This window comes from Lepisosteus oculatus, chromosome 6, assembly GCF_040954835.1.
Source record: "Lepisosteus oculatus isolate fLepOcu1 chromosome 6, fLepOcu1.hap2, whole genome shotgun sequence".
In the NCBI taxonomy this organism is placed as follows: domain Eukaryota; kingdom Metazoa; phylum Chordata; class Actinopteri; order Semionotiformes; family Lepisosteidae; genus Lepisosteus; species Lepisosteus oculatus.
This window is the reverse complement of record NC_090701.1, coordinates 51,777,007-51,800,323: the sequence shown is the minus strand read 5'-3', so window position 1 is coordinate 51,800,323 and position 23,317 is coordinate 51,777,007. Positions and strand designations below refer to the sequence as shown.

At 38.7% G+C, this 23,317-nt stretch overlaps 1 protein-coding gene across 1 annotated transcript in view; it reads right to left on the bottom strand.

The window, feature by feature from the left end:
- prex2 (phosphatidylinositol-3,4,5-trisphosphate-dependent Rac exchange factor 2) overlaps positions 1-23,317 on the bottom strand; it is a 171,372-nt gene that overhangs the window by 139,944 nt on the left and 8,111 nt on the right. The window lies entirely within an intron of this gene.

The following is a 23,317-nucleotide window of genomic DNA, read 5'->3' as shown; positions in this document are numbered from 1 at the left end:
AGGCGGCTTTTACGTATATTTTCATGTACATTGCTTTCTGAAAGTCCTTCATGTGTGTTGCTTTCCAGGTCAAAGAGGGTCAACATTTGCCTCAATATAGATCTGTCTAGTTAGAACTGAGATTGGTATGAAATACCCTGAGACTAAACAAAAGCTCCAAAAATAGTAAAAAAAGCAAGCAGTAAATAACCTGGAGCTCCCTTCAGTAAGAGTGCTGTGGGCAGAAACTGAGTTTAGGCTCTTTTGTAATCCTGTAATTCAATGCAATTAACCTTAAATTATGCTCTTGTCTCCAGCATATTACAGTATCAGTCAAGCAGCATTTCAAAAGTACAGCCCTTTAAAAAGTGACTGCGCCAGTCTGGACTGCACCAGTAAAACATTGGGGATTTTTCAAGCAGAATTGCACAACTGCCAGTTTGCCTCCTAGGGTGTGGCTTGGATTTGTGAGCCAGGGCTCTCTTGACTTTATTTTCCAGTGACACCTGCAAACTTGCAGTGAGTGAGGTATGAGTGAGAGACACGACACTCCTCGAATGGGCTCTAACCCTCCTATAAGGTACCGCAGAGTGTGCAGCACAACAGATGATAAACATCTCAACAGGTGTGTGATAGGAGAGGGTTGTATACTCTTCCTCACTCTCTCTATGCGGTGCTGGAGTCATTGCCTTGAGCCCACAAATAGAGAAAAGGTTTACGGAAATTAAATGAATTCAATTTTTGGTGTTCATCCAATTCAGAGATGCAAGGGAATTAGAGCCTGTCCTGAGAGGCAAGGAGCACATGGCAGGATACACCCAGAACAGGACACCAGTCCCTCTCAAGGCTCACACAGACACAAACATGGACACATTCACACCAGGGACATTTATCCTACCACCATGTCTTTGGACGGTGGGAGGAAACAGGAGCAGCCAGGGGAAACCCACACAAAAAATACATGCCTGATTAGTAAACCATATATTTTAGTGTGTATTATTTATTTATTAGTTCAGGTGGGCAGCTGCGTCAGCATGCGTAGGCTGCAAACGAACAAGTAAAAGGTTTATTCCATGCTGAAAAAAAGAAGAAAGAGAACACAACGTTTCGGCCGTGGAGCCTTCTTCAGGTGTCACACCTGAAGAAGGCTCCACGGCCAAAACGTGTTCTCTTTCTTCTTTTTTTCAGCATGGAATAAACCTATTACTTGTTCCTTATTTATTAGTAAACTGTCAACAAATACAGTATCAATAGGTCTTATAAAGGGGTTGTTAATGCTATTATGTCCCTCACAGACTCACAGGTTATACCTAAAATAGTGTTAAAGTAATTTGCGGCATTATTTTTTTTAAATGATAACTGTTCAGATATCTAAAACTAAGCTGTACTGCACACAACTCTGTCTTGTGTATGCCGTTTGTACTGCATAGAAACATGAGCATTGCTGTTTTCAGTCTGATATCACCTTTAACACTAAGACTTTTAGAAGTTACATTTATGTCCATAGTTACTAACTCAGGGGGTACATAATTTGAGAGGCTGAAAAATGACAAACCTGAGATTTGTATTTGAAATTGTATCATTTCTGAACAGTAGTACAGTATAATCATCAAAGCACTACTAACCAATAGTAGTCAGTTTCCAGACAATTACACCACAGATAGACCAGTGCTCGTTCCTACTGAACAAGTTTGCAAACTTAAACAAAGCCCAAGGTTTCCATTCACAGAAATTAATTTCAAATGACATGTTTGTGCTCAGGCCTTGCACTGGGTTTACAGATTGCAAGTTTTCTAGTTTCACAGAATTATGTCTATCACACTTGACAACCTCAGTCAGCACCAGATTAGGGCACACAGCAGCCATTACAGTTGTTAACATAAGAGAACTCTTTTAAGTTCTTAAGACCTCTTTAGTGTTAACTGTGATCTGTATTAAGAAATCGCACAGCAAGTGTCAGGTCTTGGGGGTAAATAACCTCCATATTATACGAGGGGATCAACAGCTTAGACAGAGAGCAGTCCCAATAAAAAAATAGATGCAATAGCCACAAACCACAGAATACACAAGATATGAAGCGTCCCTTGTTTTTAGCAATTATTTTTCATCACAGGACATTCCTTTAAATTTGCCTTTGGTCAGATTGGTTCCCCAGTTAAAAACACTAAAACCACGCTCACCGTTAAAGAAGGCAACCTCCTTTTCATTCCACACAATCACTCTTCAATCCCTTATGCACATTTTATGGGTGATGCTGATCACTAATCCCAGGGCCCATTTAAAATCGCATTTCACTCCTGCATTTTACTAATTTGCAAGTATACTGAGACGCATTAAAAGCACAATAAATCGTCGTGGTTCTAAAACTCTTCATTGCATTGTTATAGCCTCTCAGTATTTATATGGTTGTGCATTTTTTTTTAATGTGACTGTTTTGAATGGAGGTCATCAAGAACACTGCCCCAACAATATTCTTTTCACTAGATGTGTTGGCATAATCACAACTATAATGTTTAAACAATTATGGTTAATAATTTTAAAAACATCCTATACTCAGAGAGCAATGATTATGTTTTGCCGAGTTGTGATCCAGTTAAGCAGTTGCGTCTAACTGCCTTTTAAAGGGCAGTATATTCACTGTAAAGTAAACACTGAAAATGCAGGACATGGAATGATATATCCATATGTTCTGACTGAGGATCTATAATTATGTCCCTAAATCCTTTTCACATGGTGAGATGAAATGAAGTGTAGAATAGTACACCATTTAATCATGTAGATATAGCAATCAGGACCTTGCGTTGGCCACTACAAGAGAGTGGGAGAGAGGGGACTGGCATTTATTTTCCTCCTTTTAAACAATTGGGCTTCAGCCTATTTGTGGCTGCATGTATAATCAAACATCAGGCTTCATAGAAGCCAGTGTGATATGGAACACATGTCAAGGACACTGTCCTCATGTTATCTTTATGACACTTGTCGCCTGAACAGATTGCCTTTGAGGATGCTTGCAGCCCACGTAACTCCTTCCAAGACCTGCTGATAGAAAAAAAATCTTTGTTATCTCTGTCAGTCTCTGGGGGGGAGGAATTGGACCTAAACAGTTCAAAGGCTGCTTTAAATGGAAGACACCAAGACAAAAGAATAACAGGAAAGGAATCTCAAAAAAGCACGGAAAGCCAGAAAAAGACAGCGGTGCTTTTCCCAGCCAATGGGTGATTTGTGGGCAAACTGTTCAGTCTGTATTAAGCAAACTGCAAAGGCTATCGGTCCATAATTTGTCAACAGAAAGCCAAGCACATAATTATTTAGAGGAACTGCAATATAATTAGTGTACTATGAAAAGAACTTCAGGCAATACACTGCTTAATACAGTATGTGCTTGACTAAATACCCTGGAGAAGAAAAATATTTGCATGGTGATATTTTTCTATGATTCTTTCATTGCATACATGTAAACTTTACCATCTGGATAGATCTACAAGTAATCTGCTTCTCAGTACTGATGGTATTCAAAAGAGTATTTCACGCACTCCTCAGACATACAGTAGCACCTACACGTACAACACCTATAAAAGGCAAATTAATCAGAGAAGAAAGACACTTTGCTTATTAACCAGATATGAAATGAAAAATTGCAAGAATAAAGCAATTTTATGCCACTTGTTTTGAACAATCATATATAAATCATTATTTTATACCTAGAAAATTTTACTTCTTATTTACTGTTTGTTAGGCCCCCAAGCTCTGGAACTCTCTCCCCAAGGATATCAGAGAGACACCTTCTCTAAACTCCTTCAAATCCAGACTCAAAACTTTCTTCTTTAGAAGAGCCTTTACTTAACTGGTTCTATTCTTTACTCCTCTGCACCTACTTAGTACCACCATCCATGGTCTCCTCTATATATTGTAATTGTGTGTTATCTTGTGTATTCTTTTTATTTATTGTTGTTGTCATTCTGTAAAGGGCTTTGAGAAGCCACCTTTAAAGGTACTTTAAAAGAAAAACTGGACAAAAGCAGTTTAAAACACAGGGTTTTGTGTCCTTTGTGTCCAAACACAGTTTTTGATTTGTCACGTACTGTAAAATACAAAGGGAACACTGCAGCATGACCTTGGCTGGACTGCACATCTGATAATCCTAATTTTCTCCTCAGATCAGATTGGTGTCTGATGTCTGGTGTCAGGTGAAACTCGAAGCCTCCTGCCCATCCATCTGTGTGGCACAACCCAGAGAAGCACTATACAGTAAGTGAGTGGCAGATAAAACTTTTGGGCAAAGCTCTAAGGATATAATTGCCACCCTGCCTGGCGCACTGGGGCTTTTGGCGACACTTGTGACTACCAGGGTTCAAACTCAACCAAAATTACCATCTCTTCCAGTTTGAGGCGAAACCCCTTCTCTTTAGTGAGCCAGAATCAAAGTGAAAGGCTCAAGGTTGGCCTTTTAATTAACTATAACTTCTGATCAGGAGTGGGAGCTTGAGTTACCCGACATCAGCCACATCCACTCCCAGTACAAAGTTTCTGTCTCTCTGCCGCAGTCGGTTCTATTTCTTCAATTTATGAATTTCTAGGATCAAAGTGCAGAGGAAGAAAAGAAGCTTAAATTTATTGACTGTATAGTTCAATAGTTCAGCTGGTGTGGTGTAAATCTCTCCAAACGCATCCCTGTAAAAAACATTTTTGTTATTATTAAACTTCTGGTTTTTGGCACAATATCCTTTGCAACGCTTGGCTGAACTCCCACAGTAATATTTTGTGTTTTTATTAATATACAGTACGATGCTTGCTGAAATTGTAATTCAATCTCCAACATAAGTTGAAAGAAAGTAGATATTTTCTAATCATTTACAGTACGGTGATCAGTGGAAATGATTGTACAAATCTATTCTACATACATTTGCATAGCTTATAAACACATAAATATCAAACCCAAGTTGGGCCACTATACAATGGAAAGCAGTAGCACTACTAATCAGAACTAGAGGAGCACAGTTCATCGAAGGCAACATTAGATGTTTTTGCACCTACCTGATAGTACTGTATATCTGAGCCTCTCTGGCCATCGGATTTAGACATGTTCCCAGAATCAAAAAGTATGAGTGGGAAACAACCAAGACCACTGATCAAAGCTCTTGCAGGTGAATGAGATTCAATAATGCTTGGTTACAACTTTAGATCCGACCGAGTCATTTTTGGGATATACAGTAATTAACGCGCGGTGCACCAGGCCCCAGAGAGTTTCTGAAAAAAACATTTTCAGATAGGAGCAAAAAACCATTTGTCCTAAACCTGACTTGAGCCCCAAAATCCAGCCCTGAGCTTAAAAATTGGCTAATTAGAGTGTGAATGCTAACCCTAACACTACCAGGGGTGTCATCTGGGCATTTCCGTGATCTATATATGAACTTCTCTAGACAACAGACTTTGACATGTTCCCCAAACCAAAAAGTATGTGGGAAACAATCAAGACCAGTGATCAAAGCCCATACAAGGGAATGAGATTCAATAATGCCTGGTTACAACTTTTGATCCGACCAAGTCAGTTTTGAGATACAATTACCGCGTGGTCAACCGTGCCATCCAGGCCTCAGAGAGTTTCTGAAAAAACAGATTTCAGACAGGAGCAAGAAACCACTCATCCTAAACCTGACTTGGGCCCAAAAATCCAGCCCTGAGTTTAAAAGCTGCCTAATTAGAGTGTGAATGCTAATCCTAACCCTACCTGGGGTGTTAACTGACCAACTGTGCAGCAGACATTTCACTGCAGAAATGTTCCAACGTGATCTGTATGTATGTGAACAAGTTGCGTTTGTTAGCATAATCATCTCAAAGTCAAGAGCAATATTTATTTTGGATTAAAAGAGATGTATTCACATGCCTACACATTTACAATGTAATAGGGCTGTTTCACATCACTGGAAGTTGCGTAGTGAATCATTGAATATGGCGCTGTGGATACCGTGAAAATTTGTCTATTTTATGGTGTAAACTGGAGGTTTATATGTTACTGTGTATATTTGACATTCATTGTAGTTTGTATGCACTCATCAATGCTGGTTCTTTCTAACCCCGAAAAATGACAATAGAGCTGCAGTTACCCTTTAAATAAATGTAAGAAGTAACTGAAAAAGTGGATCACATCCCAGATTAATCAAATAATCTCCCACAGTTCCCGATTCTCTGGGGCAGCTGAATGTGGTGCAGAGAGAGGGGCAACAGCACTTTCTTAGTCCTCTTTACTTTCTAGCATCTCATAATCAGTTTCAATAAAAAACTTACTTTTGTATAACATTGTCAGGATTGCATGATAGAAAAGGTAGCTGCTAAATTACCTGTCTGATAAAGGCCTGTGTCTTCAATGGAACCTGGAGATAGTTCATGTTCAGGATGTCGGCTCTCTGAGACTACCATTTTCTGGTAGCAATGATAAACTAGAATGTGCGTTTCTCATGTGCTAATCAATGGAGTCTGCAGACGGTTTTCTCAGACAATGATACTGTATACTGTATGTAACTATAATATTGTAATATTTTTGGGTTCGGCGAGGACTGACACAGTGATTCAGACTCTCGTTTGAATGAAAAACGGCGCTTTATTTTTCGGACGAGCATCCAGCACAGCAAGCACAACCACAGCGCCCGCGCGCAAGCAGAAAGAGAGAAAGAAAGAGAGCACAACACACTGGGATCTATTTGGGTGCACTTACACAGGGACAGGGTGGCAACTGGGTACAAGTATAGTAGGGGAGCGAAACCAGGGAACTACTGTATATACACGAATCCGAGCGATCTCACCACTCTGTCCACCCGTTTTGCAGCGGGTCAGCTGCACTGGTCAGTGGCTTTCCTAGTCCCCACCCTGGCCACTACTACTCCCGTCCTGCTACCTGCCACGTACCCCACCCAGGTACTCTTCGGCCGCAGCACCAGGCGAATCCGCTACAACATGACTGTATTGGGCTGGACTGTGCTGTGTAGACCTCAGAGGACTGGGATATTTCAACATTAGCAATGACCATCCCCCAGCTGACTCTAGAGGACTACTGTTTCCTTTGAAATGCACAGACATAAGGAATGATCTAGCTTGAGCACACAACTTCTCAGAGAATGCTATGATATTCACTTTTATCGTCCATCAGGAAAGTAGTGGTATTATTATTATTATTATTATTATTATTATTATTATTATTATTATTATTATTACTACTACTACTGTACTGTAGACCTCAGTGATACATCCCATTATTAAATGGAGGTTTCTGTACATCCGCATCAGAGGACTTAACAAAAAAAAATACAGTACTGCTAAAATGTGAATTTCTGAATTTGAATTACTAGTTCACAAAGGGATGTGATTATAGGCTGGAAACTTAGATAAACTGAACCTGTGACTGGAAAATACGCATATTTGTTCATGCAAATATTAAATGTACTAAAGGTAAGGCAAAACAAGAGGCCTGGGTCTCCCACGTTGCTCAACCAGTAAAGGAGCTTGACTGAGCCCAGACTGAGCTCTACGTTTGCAGGTCCGAGTCACTTGAGATTCCCCAAGTGGCAGAGCACACTTAACTCTGTGCCACTGAGGGCTGGATGGAGTTAGTTGGCCAGGGCTCTCTTGACTGTCAACAACATAATAAATGTTCTCCTCCACACTAAGAGACTACCTCTTGCTGGTCAAAGATTATCCTCATACTGTACGTGTTTGGTGGGGAAAAAGATGTTCATCCGCTCCCCACATGTCACTTTGGTGGTCAGAAAATTTAAACTTTATTTGATGCTGCTGGGAAATGGCTGTCAGCTTCCCACCTCTGTCCATAGGAAAATGAGGAAAGGCAGGGGAGGAATCATTAATAAAAATCTGACCAGCCTCACGCAGAACTATATTTAGTGCCATTCACTAACATGATAAGTTTCGTTCTCCACTGTTCCACGTTGGGATGGCTGCTTTTCTATCATTTTGAATGCTCTCCTCAAACAGGGCAAGACATTGTGTTTTGTACACTTATGTAATTCAGGACTGTAACATGACATCTTTTCGGTAGAGGCACACTGTCATAATGATCGGAAGCTTGCCTGCCTGCCTCATGCATTAAATCTTTATCTATTCACTGGTGGGAAACAATAACACACTGTACAGGAGTTCATATTACTTGGCAAACAGAAAATGCAGTTGTCTCCTGAGACTAAGGCGTCCAGACCGAGATAAACAACCTTCATCCCTAACTGGGCTGGGGTTCCTGCTCTTCAAAAACTGCAAGGTACAGTAGATAAATACACTCTTGATTTCTATGAACATATTAAATATCTTCATCCAGGTTTGGGAATTCTGCTAATCCTAAACAGATACAATTCAGATTTATCTGCCAAAAGGAAAGATGCTACTCATTATACGGTACTTTACAAAAGTTACACAGACCACTTGCATACTCTGGAAACTGAGAAGAACCCGAGTACAAAGATTAGCCTTGCATGTGTTTTAATCATCTGAGTCTGCATCTGAAACGTCTTCGGAATTCCATGTGGAAAAAATTGAGTCCAAACTTACACTTGAAGCAATCTATTTTTAGTCTGAAGAGGACTGTTTTTAACATAGCTGGATTTGAGTATGAATTATTTTCTATTTAGATTTATCAATTCTAAATAATTTACCCAGTAACATACTGTAGTCTTAAAAAACAGACATAACTCGAGCTCATCTATGTTAATCAAATAATTATTAAATAACAACTAAACTTTAAAAATGTGGATTCAAAATGTTACATGCTTTGAATACCCTGTCAGCAGCTGGATTGAAAATTAATTTCAATATTGATTAAACTTTAAAAACGTTCTATAAATATTTTCACTGTGTGTTGTATCAAAAGCCTCTTGCCAGTTAATATCACTTTGAAACAGAAATTATCCTCTGTATAATATTATATCTAAGACTGATAGATCATGTTGGAATTTTAGGAATTATTTTTTTAAATAATCAGCACAAATACAACATTTATTTCAAAATAAAATATAGATAACAGTTTAAATGAAAAATATGTGATTTGCTTTTTTGACCTGAATTTAAAAAAGCAGTGAGATGTGATCTTGTTTCTTGGAATGGCACCTTTTCATATTTGGATCAATGCTGGAAAGAGCTGCTCTGAGATCCATGCTTTTTAAACTTGATCTTTGTTGTCAGCCCAGTTTTGGGAAGCACTGCTACAGTATATGGCTGTCGCATTTTGAGAAGTTTTTTTCTATCTTAAAGGAAGATGTCACATTCAGGTCACATTCACTGCTGTGCTCCCATGTGATTGACAGACAAAATACAACCCCAGTCTTCTCATGCACAGGAAAACATACTTTACTAAAGTCAAAAGAGACAAAAAAGCACTTTAAAGGAATCCAGCCCTGGGCTGGGAGACCCTGATTCAGGAGACCTATGCTGGCTTTTATTCCAGCTGAAATCCCAGCTACAGTATATAACTGAAACAGCACCATTTCAAAATATGTTTAACAGAAAAACACAGTAATATTGTATATATAACTATAGACGAATAAGTTATACTTCTGTCATTCCAATATGAATTTAGAAAAGGAAGGACAGTTCTAACACGTACTATAAGTTTTTAAACAGGTAACAAGGACAGTAGACAAAAGTAAACCATATGACATTATATTTTTGTCTACTAGAAAGCTTCTGATACAAAAACCTTATACCAAACCTTATAAAAACTTGATGTATGTACATAGATCAAGAACTGCTGAACAAATAGGAAACAGCAAGTCATCTTAAGTGACACAACTTCCAATTGAGCAGATAGAAGCAGTGGTATGCCACAGGAGTCCATTTTCATCTCTTTGCTCTTCTTGATCTATAACCTCGATGTAAATTCTGACATAGCTAGCAAACTAGTTCTATTTGCAGATAATACAAAAATGTGGGGAGTGGCAAATCACAGCAAGGGAGTTGCAAAAAGACTTAAAAGCTTTTAGTGCAAAGTGATCCACTTTGGTGGCAGGCAGACACTTAGTACATACAGTATCACATGTGTGAATGGAAATGCAGAAAACTACATATAAAAGGGATCATGGTATTTATGTAAATTCCTCCACGTCCTCTACAAAACCATTAAGGGTAAGCAATAGAATCGTTGAGTTTTACAGAACAGTAGGAAGATAATACTGTGCTCAGTATCAGTCAACACACAACACAAGGGATATTCTAGCCTGAGAAAGAGTTCAAAGGGAAAAAAAAGAACAAGAATGATTTCTGGTCAGGTAAACATCCGCATTTAGACTTGATTAATGGAACCGATTAATGAAACACAAAACAGTACGGATAAGGCATTTAGTGGAGTACCACAGGGATCTATACTAGGATGAGTGCTGTTCCTGATTTACATTAATGATCTAGTTCCTGGTATACTTAGTAAAGTAGTCAGGGTGCAGATGGCTAGGATCCAAAACAGGAAACTAAATTTAGCTCAAATTCAAGACTTGGTAAACACCTAGCAGATGGCATTTAATGTAGACAATTGAGGCATATGTGCAGGCAGCAAAAAAGGACTGCAAATGTCCCCCAATTTACATCAGGGATAGGGACGAGAAAGTCACAACTTCTAGAGAAACGATATATACCGTACAGAGAATTTTCCTTAGAAGAATAAGGCAAATATGCAGGTTTTGGGACTGTAAGAGCGGCAGCCTTGCCCATGCGCCTTAAAGCAGGAGGCTTTTCCCATAAGAATGAATGGAATAGAGTCAGGTTAGTTAAACCTAAAGTTAGGCTAAGTGCGTGTTTCACTTTTAGCTGCCAAATACAGAGCACATAGGGTCCTGTTACAAGTCCAGTTTATTTTCCTAAATAATGCAACTTATATCTCAGAAAGGGGAATTAATATCCACAAAGAATATGTAATTAGCTTGAGATACATTCCCAACATTCAGTTCAGATACACGCATATATTTATTGTACCTACTGTATAACCCATAAAAAAACCTTAAAGAGAAATAGCTAGCATCACCAACTCCTTACAAATTTTGGTCTCAACCAACAAATGTCACTTGATTGTTGGTCATATAGAATTGGTTTAATCAACTAAAAGTTAATGTTCGGAGCATCAGGATTTATTATCTCATGAGGTCATGTGCAACAGCATTGTGTGCAGAAGGAATAATTTTTTATTCTCCAAAATATTTTTTCAAAACGTTGTTGGCCTTTGGTGCCTTCTTTAAAAAAATCTACAAGTGCAGAGAAATTTTACGTTAAGTATCTGGATTTATCAATGACTTGAGTGCAAAACAACACATATTGTGGAGTGCCTTAAAATAGAAACCTTCTGTACTGTATATCGTAGATACAAAACAGGAAACACTGATCCTGGAAAAAAATTAAAGGAAGGTATTTATGTTGACACATCATTTACATCTTTTAACAATGCAAGGAAGCAATAGAAGTCAAACAAAGTGTTAGCGCATAGTGTTATAAGCCCAAAACCTAACTCAAGGGGTTGTTATGTTAAAATTGTACAATGCACTAGTAAGACCTCATTTAGAATATTGTGTACAATCTTGCAGCCGTGATCTTATTGTGTAAGATCTTGCAGCGGTGATATCAGTCACAACAACCAGATATGTCCAGGTACAGTACCTTGCTCGTTGCTTCAGTCCTGAACAGAGAAGACTATGAGGGGACCTGAGGAATTCCAGTGCCATTAAGGAAGGCAAACCAATGGATATCTTCAAAATGAACCGTGGAACACAAACCAAAGGACTCAAGTGGAAACTACATGGAAGTGCATTTAAAACGTCTTCAACACCCAAAGTGTTGAGGGAGCAGTGAACAATCTATCCAGCCATTTGGTGGAAGCTGAAACTTAGGCTTTCTTTAACAACTGGATGAGATCCTTGGATCAATACATTACTAACTACCAAATGGACCTCATGGGTCAAAAGGCCTGCTTTTGGTTGTAGCCTTGCTTGTGTTCAAGTATTAAACGAAAACACTATGTCTTATTTTCTACGAATACCATGCATAATAAGGTCTTCTTATGTTGTGACTTTTTCACAAGGTTCAGTGAAGGAAAGCTCCTACTGTACGTACTGTAGCTCTCAGTGGGATTTGTCTAGGTCAGGATATTTTAATTAAGCACAGTGCTTTATGTAAGCTAGACCAGAAGTAAACATTGAACAAGACATCAGAAAAACAGTAAAGAGATTAAATGTTATTTCCAAAAGCTTAAAAAGAAAACATAGATACAGATTCAGCCCTGCAGATTACTGGAAAAATATATGTGCATTAGAAAAAGATGCTGAAGTGACCTTAAGAGTTAAAAAAGCAAGTCGTATTGGGTGTATTGTGTTTTTAGCTTTTTTAGTATTTCCTTGGTGTTTAGTGAAGTTAGTGATGAGTAATGTATGCACTATAGCAAGTAACATAGTAGCTTTTGTGATCTAGACCTGGTTTCTTTTCATAAAAGGCAGTAGTGTGGAACAGTGGTTAGCATTCAGGATTTGTAACTGAACAGTTGTGGTTCTAAGTTCAAGCAGAGGTACTGCTGTTGTACCCTTGAGCAAGGTACTTTAACCAAAATCGCCCCAGCTAACTACCCCATTGTATAAATGGTTGTGGAGGTAATGTCATATTGGATAAAAGTCACAGCCAAGCTATTGATTTCACTCTTTGCCTGAAATTTTACGAAAAGGAAGATGCCCTGAATCATGTTGTTGTCAGAGACCGAAACATCTCCCAGAAAGTCAGAGCTCCAACACCTAAGACCAAGAACTAACAGAGCAGAAATGAGATATGTCATAGAGTGCTGTTCCCTTCCTGCTCCAGTTCTAGCCATCTTTTTTTAATAAAAAGTATATTTAAAAAAAAACTCTTTTTTTCCAGTGATTGACTTCACAAACATAAAATCTTGTACTTCTCATAAAATGTAAGGGATGATAGACAGAGAACAACTACTACGTTATTTAAGTGTATAATGTTCCTCCCTATTTTTAAAGCATTTATGAAGGCTTTTCTGTGACTAGTACAACTGCAAAATATAAGCAGACTGAAAGGGATACATATACTGTACATATATACACCACAGAAAGCAGCCAACCATTTTTATCAAGCAATGACACCACAAGGACAATTCTTAGCTTTTGTCAACTACTTAACAATGTAAAATCAGACTGGGCACAGGATATATGGCCTATAAATACAACAAAGAATGTTAACTTGCTGCCTTGGGACAAGCTAAACTCCTCTGCAGATGGAAATACTGGCTCCACATCAGGATGCTTTAAGGTTTTTATTAAAAACAGAACGCAAGGCTTTTTAATATCTTCTTTGATTTAAAAAAACTCTATCTGTCTTCATGTACTTAATTCTTCCGTTCTAAATATATCATGCAGCATGCAGACAGACACTAGAAGTCATTGTAATATATTGAGCTGTGTGAATCTCTAAGCTATCCAAAAACACCGTAGCTCACATCACTGAGGGCAATATTGTTACTTTTTATCATAAAGGGTGGCTTGAATTGCACTGGAATGTCCGACAAATCCTTGTTTTCTCTTTTTTCTGTCTTCATTTTCATCCACACAGATAAACATCAGGCAGCTTAATGCGTCTCCTCAATATCCTCTTAAATATTAAAATATAAATCAATTGCTGTGTTGAAACTGAAAAGATGCCATTTTAATGTATGATGTTGATTTAGTTAGCTCTCCTTTTCAAAGTGATTGTTGTCATGGCCTGGCAGACAAGATTTGACAATATCTTTAACACTACATTCATTATAAACAGGCCCACATATACTAATTTGCAATTTTAGTATAATCTTTCATATCTGTTTTGATAGCTTCAACTGTCAAAACCATGATCAACAGGAGTTTCTGCTACAACAACTACAACTCTGAGTTTATGGAGTTTAACATTTATCTTGACAATTAATGGGCGGTAAAGCGGCTCTGTGGTTAAGGATCTGCGCCTGTGGCTGGAAGGTTGCCAGTTCGTATCCCGCAGCCGGCAGGGGAATCCTACTCTGTTGGGCCCCTGAGCAAGGCCCTTAACCCCAACTGCTCCAGGGGCACCGTATAAATAGCTGACCCTGCCCTCTGACCCCAAGCTTCTCTCCCTGTCTGTGTGTCTCATGGAGAGCAAGTTGTATATTGGAGAGCAAGAAATTGTAAATGGCCAATAAAGTGATCTAATTCAAACCAATGAGATATCCCAGACCATGAACTAGAAATCCACACCTATTAAACAATAACCAAAAACTCCTGAATTACAATGCAAATTAAAATTATAAGTTTCAACTAGGTTAATGCTGGCATTAACACTAGAGGCTAGCTAGACCATGGGGATGGTAGACCTCTTGGATATTAGCTTCTTTTAAACAGTGCACAATGTTTGTCTATTATTGGAAGATAAAACTGGATATTAAGATAAATTAAGAAAAGTATTTTATTAGAGTTTTCATGTCTTTGTATTAATTTCAATTAAAAGCTGCTATGAAACGACACTTATAAGGTGAGTCACTGGATTGGTGCCACCATCGTATCTATGAATAAAAGGTGCTCCTGACTCACCATCCTTGAGAACAGCCCGGGACCCTGGTACGACTCCTGCCTAGTTAACATCTGAGGAACCCAGCACTCGTTCTAGCTGATGATCCGGCTGTGGCTGTCCTCTTCTAATGGCTCCACATCCCACAACTCCCATATTTGTTTGGCCCCCCCTTTCTCCTCGGTTCCTCACGTGAATTACAAGTCATCAACCATGATTCAAATACAGAACTACAGCACCGAAAAGCTCTGTGGACCCCAAGGATAAATATGGAAATCTCATCAATTTACTATGATAGCCTTCTTGAATCAACACCCATCTTTATGCAAATACAGTATGCAGTGGTTTATAGTGATCAATTCCATGTCGCTTGAAAAAAAATGTATGTCTGAATTAAACAAACAAAGAGTAATTAAGGTATAGGGGACATGGAAAAGTAAGTGAATCCCTAGCTTCATAGCCTCAATTAAGTGAATTATTAGAGTCTGGTGTTTTAAATAATTAGGTAGATCTTGGGGGCTGAGTTTGTAAGGTACTACCCTATATAAAGAACAGAAATATTATGAGTTTGATGTTCACCACACAGGAGTCGTGTCTGCCTTTGCTCCATCACTGCGGAAGCAGGGTGATGTTACCATGGTAACTGGCCACACCTCCACTCTTCTATCAACGACGGTTACCAAGGATACATAATCAGACAGAAAACCTGATCTCCTGTGCACCTTCTTCCACCACTCCGCCATCAGGAGGGCAGGCTTCTTCGGGTCAAGTCAAACTTTTTTGCCGATCTGGGGCACAGTTTTGTGTAGGAAGTCTCCTCAAGATTCTATCTCTTAATGTGCTCCCTAGTTCCTGTATTTCCTGACCTGCGCCTGGACCGGTCTAGACCCCCTGTCTAGACTTGCTCCCTGATTCCCCCCCGGTGTCAGTGACTCTCTAGATGTTTCCCTGGTCAGGACCCTGCCTGTTCCCTTCTCAACGCCTTCGGACTGTCTGTCTGTGCTGCGCTACTGAGATGCGCCGGATGTGACCCTCGCTTGGGTGAACTCCAAAAATGATCTCGTATTCCCCTTGGTGCCCTGGACAGTGTTTTGTTTGACTTTCCCGCCTACACAACCACAAGCTTGACAGGCAGCATGTCCCACTCAACCACAGCCTCTCCGGTTAGTTTGCATACCACTCAGCTAGCCCAACTCTCGGGTAAATTACACAAATTGATAGTGTTGACGTTCTGAAGAAAATTCTAGGAGAAAATGAATTGGTACAATTGCCTGATGTTATTTTAATGACGTTTTACACTTGTGCATTTGCGAACTTTCTGGTTGTTCAGGTATTTGTTGTCGAGTGATTTAGCACTCACAAAAAAAGCTGCGAACATCCTATTAACCTGTCTCGCTTGGACTTCAGTGTCTGCATTTGAAAGGCAAATGAAAACCTAATAACTTTCTGTTAAAGAAAAACAGAAAAGAAAAATAATAACCATGACACAGAAAATTGGGCATACCAAAATCAACGGCTTAGAAAAGCTAAAGAAGAAAACACGGTTGTAATTACCCATCAGCCAAGACTGGGTCAGTGAAGAAAAACATCTGCAGCTCATGACAGAAAAGTTATCAGCTCTGTCAAGTAAAACCCTAAAAGTGTCACTAAAATTGCCAACAACCTCCATTTTGCATCCATGAAGGAGTCAGGATCCACATTTCACAGAACACTAGGACTGCAGTACAATGACTATACCACAAGATGTAAACCTCTCAATTGCACCAAGAACAGAAAAGCCAGATTACAATTTGCTACAAACATGACAGAAGAGGATTTTTTTAAAAAAAGATAAACCCCTACCTATGTGATGGAAAGATTAAGTATTGAGAAAGAAAGGAAATGAAGGTGTCTAAAGAAACATCATCTGTGAACCATGATAAGATAATATCACAAATTCCTAATACAAGAAATTGTACAGTATATAGCCAATAAAGTGATCTTATGCTCTTTACATACACACTGGAGCCTCTTCTGGAACAGCCTCACTCATCTTATTGATGATGTAACCGATAATTACAGGAGCACAATCGACTATTGTTAAATATTTTGTCTTCTTATGTAGAAGATAATGCATGCGTGTGTGACCGTCGCTGTTCCACGTGGGCTTGTGCCCTCGCCGCTCCGTCCCGCAATGCCTGGGCGCGAGCCCGAGTCTCCAGCTTAACGCAACAGGGAACTAGCCAAGTGACCTAACAGAGACCTCCCCCAGCCCAGGGGCTGAGGTCCCTGCTACGCACAGGGAGGGCAATGACGTCACTGTGCCCAAACTAGCTCCGCTACATGTGTTCTATGTTTTTGCAAATACTTAAACGGAGTTCAAACTACTGTACTAGAACCAACGTTCAAGAACTTGTTCAGCCATTGCATTCAAACAACCGAAGGCCAAGTATCAGTTTCATTTTTCAAGGCTGAGAAGAAAATTCCATGAATTAAAATGATGAAAACTAGCTGGCCTTCGCTATCTCCTCAACCTAAAATTTATAACATGATTGTGGAAACCTCCAACAGCTAACTTCTTGAAGACCACTGACTTTGAATAATATCTTTTTGTAAAGAAGGCAACAGCTAGTGTGACTTCAAAGGAAGTCATAAGAAGGTTAATTAAGTTTAAGAAGAGTATTCAAAGATTAAGAATAATCATTGGTTTTTAGAAATCTGCCCAACTTGCGTAGAACAGTTGGAAACGAACGCTCCTCCTAAGCAATCCCTTAACTGTGCTTAAGAAATTCCATCCTTTTCACAAAATAACTGTCAGTTCAGTTTCAAGTTTTAAGCTCTTTTCATGTGTCCCTGTGTTTATTTGAGCAGTCCTACTTCTTCACTCCTGCCGTTCTTGTTGGATCCATTCAAACCACCTTGGATTCTAGTTGGGTAGAATGACATTCAAATGTGCTTAACAGAGGACACTTCACGCTAGACAAGGAACTCGAAAGCTTCAAAGCCCGAAAGGACAGTTTTCAAGCTGTATGGTTGAAAAATGTCAAATTCAGAGGATGTAAATCTAAAAAGAAATGTAAACCTAAAAATAAAGAATTTAGTCTTTTTCAAAGTGACACAAACACGTACACTATGAACAGATGGCTTAAAATCCTGGTAGACAGTACATTGAACACCACAGCTCCACATGCTACCAGATACCATGCCAGCTCAAACACTAGGCCCTTGTGCAGAGACACTTGTCACACTACTCTGCATGTGACATGGCAGCTGGCATGAGTTTGATAAAAAAATCCCCATTCCACCGCAGATTTCACAGTCATTCACCCCTCTTTGTTCACTGTTTAGTTTCTGCATCCTCTTTATAACCCTTCTGTATATACAGTATCTCGGAACATTTGAGGTTTTCTATTATGCCCATATTTGGGGGAAAAGGTCATTGTCTTCACCCCTGCTGTTTTGCCACCAGAATCTAGTTTTTAGGACATTTTGAATGAGACCCCGCATAAATTTCTGAATGCTGAATGCACTGAACTAACAAACAACTTCAATTTCTGTGAGCCACAGCTCTTAGGCATCACAGCAAAGCACAGGCAATGAACAGATTTACAACATGCTCTCAGGTGTCCCATGGGGTTGTGACAACATAACAGGCTCAAGTGTGACGGGCTCTGCTCTGCCTGGGACTGGATCACAACCGAGCTTTGACAGCGCCTCATCCTATACAGCAGCTAACTCTGCAACATCACAAGACTGGGTCTCCTTCCTTGGGAGAATTCTGTGCTCCTAGGGTGTGATGTTACCTACTGTGACAGGCCCAGTGCCATGTTAACTATGTTAAACATACACCAACCATGCCTGGTTCCATGGGATAAATTAGCAGGGCTAAAATGTCAGATAAAATCAAATCTATTAAATGTGCTTCACTGAACAATGTTTACATTTGTCAGGTAATTCACAAATAAGCATTATGACAAATAAGCTGAAATCAAAAATCAAATCATACTTTTAATTTAACCATCACTTTTCCTTCTTTATGGAAAACCGTTCCCCGGCTGGCGCTAGTCACAGTGCCACCAAGGACCCTCACAATGTCTCCAAGGATTTTTGGCAGAGAGGGGAGAGAGTGTAACCAGGCACAGCAAACTGCACAGGAAACCCCGAGTACAATGTAAAGAAGGGCAGGTTCAGGAAGGAAGGAAATCTTTGTGACAAATGCACATTGAAACAAAAGCGAAGGCACTTACTGGACGAAGATAATTTACCACACATGGCTTCAAGTATTACAGTATAAGAATACTAATACATGCAGCTACCTGATTCCAATCATAGTGGGGAAAAAGCACAAAGGTTATCATGTAGAAAATAGAAACAAATACTGTAACATGAGGCTCACAGCTTTAAAGCAGTTAAAGTGTAAGCATTAATTCAGTAGTTTGTTCAAACATAAGTAATGCAATGAGCTGACGTAGTTTCTAGTGTTAGCGTATAGGAAGTTGTTTTGGTGTGTAACACGACTGGCTGAGGAAATGGAAGTCGGTAAGTAGGGTCAAGGCTAACAGCACCCCACCTGGCCTCAATTAACAAGGAATGAGCCAGGGAGCCGCTCCAAGGATGAAGATGGGGAGGGGGGAAGGATCCTACTAAAGATGCTACAAAGGGTTCTTAGCAGATGAGATACATATACAGAGGAAAGCTGAAGTGAGCTAAATTAGAGCCTAACCTCTTCCAGAACTACATGCAGTGAAAAGGGAGGTTTCTCTTTTAACTTTTAAATTTTTCATCATCACCAATTTAGCACTTACACAATTAAAGTGTGTGGAATTACAGTTTAGCTCTTTAAAAAAGATCCAGGTCTTCTTGTATTCTCATTCACTGTGACTGTAATGCGTAGCTTACTGTGGTACAGTATAATTAATATCATTTTACATTTGGACACCAAAAAATATTGTTTGCACATGAAATCATTTCAGGCATGTTTTAAATGCATACCAAAAATCTCCAAATGCAGACGGAGAAAAACGTTTCATTCTATTTTCCCCCAAATTACAAAGTGTCTGTGAAACATAAACCCTCAAATTATTTTGCGCACTTGCAGCTCAGAAAAACAAGAAATATGGTAACACAGAATTGTGGTTCAGGCCTGTTAAGCACTTTAGTTCAGTTACTAAAATATTGCCTCAGATCGCTTTCAAAAGTCAATTGATTTATAAGATATATAGCACATTGATGAACATACTGATTACAAAAATTGAGCAGATTTAAATAAAACTATTGAAATAGCTGAGTGTACATGTTAGTGACACATTCTCAGTTTCCAATTTTATATTTTGAAGGCACTGAATCTCACTTTTTATAATAATGGCACTAAAAATCTTGCTTTGGGAGGTTAACTGTACAGGAGGATTTTACAGAGACTCATTTCCGACATATACATTTGGCTGAATGTTTGACCAGACTGATGAGGTGTTAGGAACCACCCTGTGCGGGGTCAGCCAAAAGGTCACTACAAAGGCTTTAACAGGGGTCACAGAAGGATTAACGGGACTTTTAACCACACATGATCAATGGAGGACATTTGTTTAGGGCAGTCTCTGCAAAACCTACAGATTCCACTGAAGGTCTACAATAGGTCAGATGCTTCTAATTCAGTTCTGTCTGCTACAACACTTCCACATTATGCAATCATGGGATCAATAAATATATATCTACAAAACTCTGAGTCCCTTTTAATTATTTAATGAGTATTAATTATTAACAGTAACTACTTTCTATATCAGCAGTACTCTCCCTTTCTGCCTAATTATAGCAGAAACAAATATATCTATTCGTAACTTAAAATCCTAATCAGCAATCATAAAGCAATTTGGCAAAATTAACTTTACTGGTCAATGAAATTAGCATCATCACCAAAGTTTGTTGCTCTAAATAGCTGGCAGCTATTAGGTGCAAGTTTGTCCAGGTTTCTGCTGAGCAAAGACAGATGAAAAATCATTATTGATGAGCCAGAAGTCGTGAGGCATATATGACTTGACCAGGGTGAGCAATACAAACAAGAAGACAACAGACTCCCATCTGTTTCAATCAAAGAGGCCACAAGAAAATAGCTCCAAAACAGGCCAGGCGGAAACTGATATAATATTGGCATTTCTCACCTTGCCCTGTTCATCCTTGTATAAATCCAGCAGTTGTCTTCCTATTTTCCATTCTCTATTTTACGGAAATGCAACAATATGACAATACCTTTTACAATGTGAAATTTAAATGTATCAAGTTTTAAGTGAAGCTTTAAGTCAAGTATTAAGTATTAAGTGAAGGAAAACAAAGATAAGATAGAGTTTTAGAAAATGCAAGAAAAACTGATGAACAGATAACACCCCATCATTTACTTAAAACATTAAGACATCACTGTGAAAAGCAGTTATCTTTGGTCAAAGCCTATCAACCCAAAACAGAAATCCATTGAAATAAATCCAGTAATCGGGGAAAAAAAACAATAAAAGAATCTTTGCTTTTGTGCAGAAGTTTATAACGTCACAAACAACACACATGGACAAAATTAAGTAAATTACAGGTTGCAAAAAGTATTTTTGTCCTGGTCCCAAATATAAATCAGTGCACACTTCATTCTGATAAGAGTATGTTTATCTAAAAACCTTGCTTCTGCATCTTTTTATCTGTTTTCTATTCATTTATCTGCAAAGCAAAAATTAACAAAACTTCTCAGGTTTGTAGATGATACCAAAGTACAGAGGATAGCAAACACTAAATAGAAGATATTCAAAACAATTAAATTGAAATTATGACTGTTTAATGTAGATAAGTGCAGGGTTTTGCATGCAGGTAGTAAAAACCTTAACTATAGTGTAAACACTACTATCCTGCACTGACAGGCTGAAGGAAATCAAGCTTTTTAGTCTTGAACAGAGAAAACTGTAAGATGACCTGATACAAGTGCTAAAATAAATAAAATAAAGGCATTTACAAAGCTGCCCAAGCAGATTATTTGATAATCAATATAAAAAAGTGAAAATTACATGGATGTGATTTAAAAATTGAAGCCAGGTGGGACATCTTTACCCAAAGGGTTGAGGCAGTATGGAACAAGTCTCCCAACCATGCTGTTGAAGCCATGTATTGGTTTCTTTCAAGAATCAGCTAGATTAGATCCTTAAATCAAGTACCTACCAAACAGGCCTGTTTCTTAGTAACCATTCTTATGCTGTAATGTCTGTAAATCACCCTCTGTGTGTACTGTAATACAGTATATCCCTTGACAGTATAGTACTGCTTTGCACCCTGTGTTTCCATGACAGGTTGCCCTAACTCTTACCAGGAACAGTGGCTCTCTGCTAATGAATGGTTGTGATATGACACAGAGGTGTGTGTTTATCTAGCTTTCATTCATCTTTTATTCATGATGGACAAACTATCATAATAATCTTTCTTTATTAAAAAAAGAAGACTCTGTGAAAATCTCAGATGCCTTCATTTCGCATCTGTCTGGTAAAATCCAAGAGGGTGTGAGAGTTCATTGCCACCATAAAAGACACTTCTCTAGTGCTGTTTACAACTAAACAGTCTTTGTTTTCAAAAAATGGCACCCGGATTAAAGACCTATCCAGTATATTATTTTGGAAGACAGGGGACCAAACTGACTTATACGAAAGCTTAGGGAAGTTAAGCAAAAAAAAAAATACGAAGACTTGATGAGACAAAGATGCACAGCCTGATTAATTAAAATGTTTATCTACATGAGAAATACTTACAATGGAAAAAGCAGTGCACTGATTAGTGAGATTGGAATCTTAATTACATTCCACATACTAGGGGAAAAAAGCTTCTTGTCAACAAAGTATTTTGAATAATGGACGGAACTTATGCCGCTTCTGTTCCCTCTGGCATTCAGAGTCAGGAAGGGCATTGTTCCACTTGCCTTTTCTCCGAAATCCTGATAGCGTGGGCTTGCTCGAAGAACTGAGGTGTACCTGGATAACACTTAGATTCTTTTACAATTCTTGGCATTGTATCTCAAGCACAGACAACAAAAAATTGTACAGTGTAAAAGTGCCATTCTAGGCTTTTAGTGCAGAATTTCAAGATGCACTGTAAAACTCGTATTCAAAAGGGTAGGAAAATCAACGATGAATCTTTAATGGAGGTTGTACAACAGTTTCATATAAGTCAATGTGTGTTTCATTTACAAACACAAATATATTTCATAAGCCATCTTACTGGTTTTATTTACAGCAAATAAAACTGCAATATTACAAAAATGGGTTAAGTTTTCATTTTGTTGAGCTTAAAATAGAAGCCAAATTTTAACATAGAGCAATACAATGCTTAAATTCAATTAATGGGATTGAGGTTCCTAGAAGATTTATTTAACCACACTGCTGGTGCCAGGTTAGTCTAATAATGTAATCACGTGAAATTACTATTTTAATGAGAGACAGTTGTGCCTCAATGCTAGCCAACATATAAATCTCGAAAAACACATTTTGGAAAATCTGTTTCATTGAATCTATGAGAGTACTCATCTAAGTCTTACCGGCTTTCTTCTAATTCCTAGGCACAGCCCAGAGTTTTGAAATCACACCACTGAACCTAACCCACTACAAGAAAAAGATATAACAGTCTGCAGATATAACAGATTGCCTTGAGAAACTGCAGAAATGAACCTGGTACCTTCACATTTCCTACAGCCCTGCATGAGAAACCAATGCATCATATTTCATTACTAAGAGGGAACAAATTCATCGGTAGACAGTGAATTAAATTGTTTTTATTCAGAGAAATGAACATTTAAAGGCAG